Here is a 6753-nt window from a genome sequence, read left to right on the forward strand (position 1 = left end):
ATCTGGGCTCTCTTCTTGATGAGTTTGGCTGAAGGTTTATCTATTTTATTTATCTTTTGAAAGAACCAGCTCTTAGTTTTACTGATGTTTTCTTTTTCTTTTTTTTTTTTAATTTCTATTTCATTTTTTTCCACTCTGATCTTAACTTTATTTTTTTTCTGTTTGCTTTAGGTTTTGTTTGTTTTTCTTCTTCTAATTCCTTTAGGAGTAGAGTTAGATTATTTATTTGAGTGTTTTTTTTCTTGTTTCTTGAGGTAGAGCCTTTGTTCCTATGAACTTTCCTCTTAAAGCTGTTTTTGCTGCATCCCATAAATTTTGAAAAGTTGTATTTTCATTTATGATAGTTTTTGATTTCTTGTTTGATTTCCTCTTTGATCAGTTGGTTGTTTAGTAGCAAGTTGTTTAGTCTCCAAATATTTGTGTTTTTTTCTAATAAGGTTGTTTTCTGTTTGTTTTTATTTATTTATATAAACATAGGAAGAGAAATCCAACTGTAAAGCCACCCAAGTAAGGGACAAGACTCCATGATTCTAATTCAGTTCCTTCAAAAGAATCTGATTCATGTTCTATCACGATCCTTTCCAGAGAATATGCCTTTGGTGTGGAACTTAAAAATTATCTATTTTGGAACTAAAAAAATTTTTCCATGCTTAAATGATTTCTTCTTAGTGGGGTTGAGGAGTTGAACTATGCCCTGAAATTTATTCTGTACACATGAACAGTTGTCTTCCTCATATATATGTCTCTATGTGTTTTCATTCATCATTGGAGAAGACTTTATATAATATTGTCCACAGTGCCTTTACCAGCCTGGATGGAGCAGAACCAAAGTGGCTTATGACAAGAAGGGACTGATACCCCCTCATTTGAACCTATCCATCAGTAAAATTGTTGGTATGGTTCTGGGTGTAGTAATGAGCCGAAGAGGACATCATAGATTTTTAATCTTTCTTTCTGCTTTCCTAGAAGCAGATACTAACTATAGCTACCAGTTATTACTGGTACTTTACCAACAATGTCACAGGCCTTTCATAAAATCATTTTTTTCAAATGGGGACATATTGTCTAGAGTACCTAATATCTACAGTGGTGTTTTACCAAACTTAAACCAATATGGTATCTACCTCTGAGAATGTGAAGAGCCAAATCATCCACGTACAAACATGTGTTATCTCACTTAATAATGATTTAATGGCATATTCTACAGCAACTATGAATAAATGTTTAATTCTTTGATAACATATAGTTAATGAAAATCCAAAGGTAAAATCCAGAGCATAATTGTCCTGCAGTATCAAAATGATCTGTAAGACAGTGCTGTGTAATCCAGAGATTTAGGTTCTCCCTATATGGCAAATATAGGTTTGCTTTGGAATGCTATGTAATGTATGATAGCTATAATTCATTTAATTCACCCAAAATATTTATTGAAGCCTTGTCTTACACACTGGGAATAGAGCTGCAAAGACAAATAGCAAAAATATTTCTGTCCTCGTGGAACTTACATTCCAGTGGGAAGACATAAGCAATAAATAAAACCAGCCAATAAAGATTATACCAGATGGTTTTCAAAGCTATGGAGAAAAGCAAAGAATAAGTATAAGGAGTGCAGAGGTGACAGGAGGATGGAGGATTGCAATTACCATTTACCATTTTCTGTCAGATCAGGCATTACTGATTTAATGACACATGAGCAAAAAATTCAAGGAACTGAGCAATGAAGTTGAATTATTATCTGTAGGGGGAGAATTACTGACAGACAAACAGTACAGTCAAACATCCACAGGTAAGAATATGCTTAGCATGTTCAAGAAACGTTAAGGAGAGTAGTGTGGCCAGAATAGAATGAAAAGGGCGGAGAATTGAAGGAGGATAGATAAGTGAGGTTGCAGGTGAGTCAGATCGTTTGGACCCATTCAGGCTATTGCACAAGTTTGGATTTTACTCTGAGTGAGGTGGGGGGACACCACAGAAGCTATGCAAGAGTAAAGAAAGGACATGTTCCTTGCCTCTGTTTTGAAAGGATAACTGCCTACTGTGTCGAGATAGACTATGGGTAAGAGTAGGGTATTGGCAAGGGCAGAATCAAGGAGACCAGTAAAGAAGTTATTACAATGATCCCAGTGAAAGATAATGATTTGAGGTAGGGAACTAGGGAGGAAATTGTAAGAATTAGCCAGATTCTATACAAGGTACATATTCTGATGATAAGGATTTGTTGTAGGTTACATGCAAGTTGTAATAAAAGAGGGGAGTCAAGGATGGTTCTGTCTTATGGATGGGATTGCCATTAGTGAGCTAAAGAAGACTGGGAAATAAACATCTTTGGAGAAGTGGAAATCACAAACTTTGATTTAAGGCATGTCAAGTGTGAGGTGCCTATTAAACATAAAAATATATGTGTTACATAGCTAGGAGGAAAAGAAGCATTTGAAGTTCGAGGTAGAGTTTATGGCCAAAGATGTCACTGTACATCAACAAGGGTACCTCATTTTAAGATCTGAGACCAGATAAATCACCAAGGAAATGGTATAGAAAAAGCAGAGAAGTGTGCCAGGGAGAAAAAAAGGAACTCACATGTTGAAGAAGAAGCCCCAAAGTATATACAATAGCAGTATTAACTGTGCAATCACAGTCTCTGTTTTAAGAACATATCTGTTATCTCCAGTTTGTGTGTCCCATGACTATATGGAATGCCCTTTTATATTGACACTACTGATGGCAGTGACTCCTGGCTGATTCAGTACGATCCTTAAGTATTTGTCTGCTATGTGCCATGTTCTGTATTCTTCCAGCAAAGCGTTCTTCCATCAAAACAATATATTTTCTCTAAAACTTTTGGACAGCGATGAGATAAAGAACAGAGGCAAAGTTACATTTTCATCATAGTTGTGTTCTTTAATAGCTTGATCTTGGCATTAGTTTATTGTACAATAATTAGTTTGTAGGCAAAAATGAACACGCCTTAGAAAGTGAAGCACAAAGGCCCAAATAATAGGATAAAGAAGTAGGCATAGATTACTTCGTGAAGACTAGTCAAGGAAAACCAAGGTCCTGCCTCTGCATTCCTTCAGCAACAGGCTATGTATGGCAGGCTGATTTACTTTAAACTCCAGAAACATTAATTCAATAAATTACTTCTATTCATTATTGTAATTATGAATTCATGACTGTAATTTTAAAGTCATCTTTTTTTTCCACCCTCTGCTTCACTGACATCTGAGTGCTATTGACTGTAAATGTCAAATTAAATTTCTAGGCATATTTTCCTTGTGTTGGGATCAATACATAACTTGAAGTGCTCCTTTGATAGGACATTGAGAGTTGTTCCTCACCCATGTGACATTTTGGCTGTTTTCCCCCTTGAATATTTCAGTTAGATATTGGCAGCTTTCACTTCCTGGGTTTTTACAGGGAAATATGTCTTGCTTTGTAAATCTGAACTTCCAGATTAAGGAAAAGAGATGTGGAATCTTGAATCATATGCATATTAACTTTGAATAAATCCAATATAAGGAAATCTAAGTTTACAAAAGCTGATTAAGGTTCCCCAACTGTGTTAATTACTTATTGATTTATTTACAAAAGTATTTTTAGTTTTTCAATTTTCAATAATTTACTATAGGATTCCTTCAGTCATTTAAAAATGCTTTACTTACATAGCTTTTTAAGGACTCAGATTTTGCATTTAGAAAAATCTTTTCAATGACTCATAGAGTTTCAGAAATTTAGAAAAATTGATTTGCTTAAAACATTACTTTCATATTTAAATCACTTATCTATTCATTTACTCATTTAATTATTTATTTGCAAATTGGTATAGCCATTATGGAAAACAGTTTGTAGGTTCCTCAAAAAAGTAAAAATAGAACTATTATATGATTCAACAATCCCATTTCTGGGTATAAAGGAATAAAAATAGGAAATGAAATCACTATCTTGAAGAGATATCTGCACTCTCCTGTTCATTGCATCATAATTCATAATAGCCAAGACATGGAAACAGCCTAACTATCCATCAACATATGAATGAATAAATAAATAAATGGAATATTATTCAACCCTACAAAAAGGAAATTTTGCTCTTTGTGACAATATGGATGAACCTGGAGGACATTATGTTAAGTGAAATAAACCAGAAACAGAAAGACATATGTTGGATGACCTCACTTACATGTGGAATTTGAAAAAAACTGAATTCATAGTAACAAAGAATAGAACAGTGACAGTATCTGAAGTGTGGAGGAAAAGTGGGGGGGGGAAAGAAAGGACAGTGGTTGCTAGGAGCTGGGGGGAGGGAAGTTATTGTTCAATGGGTAGAGAATTCAGTTTGCAAGATAAAAAGAGTTTTGGAAATGGGTGGTAGTGATGGTTGCATAACAATATGAATAAACTTAACACCACTGAACTGTACACCTAAAAATGGTCAAGATAGTAATTTTATATTATGTGTATTTTACTACAAAATAAGTCAGCCAATTGGTAAACATTATGAAGCATCTACTGTATACTAGACCTGGAGTCAGTCAGGTGTGGGAGTTGGGTACAGGAGAGAGAACCTAGCCTCCCTTCCAATAGTGGTAGGATCAGAAAGAGACTATGGCAAACAACATTGCCTATGGTAGGTCTTCACATTGTCTGCTAAAAGCTATGAAATGAAACCCTTCCTCCACTACCTCTATGAAATCACCAAGTCAGCATTTCTTACTCAGATGTTCGAGTGAATTTCTTTGGAGAAAACCAAAGAGGTGCCAAGTTTTTGTCTGAGCTGGTCATGGGCTAGACACAGAATGTGTTTCTGACTTTGAGCTGTACCTCCAAATAGATTCTGCTCCTTACTGGTAAGGTGTGCTCTTTTATTTGCCACTCTAGTGTTTGGCATGATGTCTGGCCCTCACCCTCATCCCACAGATAATTAATCAGTCCTCTACTGACAGAACGAGGAATTGATTATTGAATATTTCTCTTTCCCACCCGAGAAGTATCAAGGCATGTGCACAGAGTTATAGCTGGTGCTGACATGAGACAGAATTGTGAGGCAGGACACAAGCTGACATAAGCGGTCAACTCAGACACTGAACCTAAGAGAAAGTAGACCTGAGTCTCAACACAGATAATGTTGGGCATCATGGTATATGCTTACTGTCATTGATACTCAGGCAGAAATAAACAACAAACCCAGAGGCTGACGCAACTAAGGTGCCAGCAGCTACTGAGGTGGACAACTGGTACTTCTTAAAGAAGAAAAACTAATTAAAGAAACCATCGCTGTTATTGTCATGTGGTTCCTCTTCTTCTCTTCCCATCCATCATAATCTTCCCCTTCTCTCATAGCACTTTGGGTTTGTTACTTCTCAGAGTCAGTAGACATGGGGCATATATTTGAGCTGATGCTTGCAGAAATCAACATGAAGGAAAAATAAATTGCTTCTAATGAACAGCCTGGCTCTTGTTCTTATTAAAAAAAAAAAAAACACAAAAATACAAAAATAATGTTTAGTATGCCTTGCACAAAAATGGGACATTACAGTTTTTAAAGGCTTCAAATAATTTTAAATTGAATTCTCACAGCAGCCTCTTGAGGTAGAAAGAGGCTGAATAATGTAACAAAAATAAAATAAATCTGGATTCAAAAGAGGCTGAGGTTATGTCCTAGCCGATCACACATCAATTGTAGGGTCTTAGGTCATACACATTTGAACACTTTTAAACTTCATTTTCATCTCCTATAAAATGGGGATTAAAATGATCTTGTTGAGTAATAATTGAGTAAGGAACCTCTAAAACCCATGAAAATTTTGATTATATATTTATTCAAAAATATTTATGAAGCATCTATTGTGTGCCAAGCACTATTCTTGGCCCTGAAATACAGTAGTGAATAATAAAATTAAAATTCTTTGTGCTTGTGATTTTTTATACGTGTGTGTGTGTGTGTGTGTGTGTGTGTGTGTGTGTAGATAAATAAGCAAAATATACAGTGCATAGTATGTCAGATGTGTAAGTACTATGGAGAAAATAAAGCAAGGAATGCAGAGGGAGAGTTCAGGAAAGGGAGCTGCAATTTTAAATAGGGTGAAAAGGCTGGATTCTCAGCAAAAGGACAGTTGGGACAAGAGCCTGCCAGGAAAGGGGAGGACAGCAAAAGCAAAATTCTTGTGGTGAGAATGTGCCAGGCATATTTGAAGCACAGCAAGAAAGTACATGTGTTTGCAGCAAAAAAGAAAAGTGAATAAGAGTGTAGTAGGAGATATGCACAATAGGAACAACATGATACCTGATCCTGGAGAGCTCTATGGGCAGTTATTGTACCTTTACCTTTAGCTCTGAGTAGGGCAGTTATGGAAGTAGAGGAGGTACATGACGGGACATGCAGATTAATTCACTTTTCCCCATTTTGTTGGTTAAAGAATTGAGTCTCAGGAAAGATGAGAAATTTCCACAGAGTATGTGTTTGATTTAACCTGTTTGAAACCAAAACTTCCAAGCCCTCATTGAAGAGGAAATGAACAAGTTGACATCAGTTCGCTGCTGTTTGTGAATTCAATTCAGGCAGGTGATAGGTTTAACAATGCTCCTGCAACCAAGACCTTTCAGAATGGATATGCTAACATCATGTGGTAGCCCCTCTATAAGAATTATACTCTAGTTGTGAGGAAAACATCCAAAAGAGTTAGCTCTGCCCTCATCAAGTTCAATCACACTATTGCATATCTCCCAAACTGGCAATCAAGCCACTAACAGTATCTTACT

The sequence above is a fragment of the Rhinolophus hipposideros genome (assembly GCF_964194185.1).
Source record: "Rhinolophus hipposideros genome assembly, chromosome: 4".
NCBI lineage: Eukaryota > Metazoa > Chordata > Mammalia > Chiroptera > Rhinolophidae > Rhinolophus > Rhinolophus hipposideros.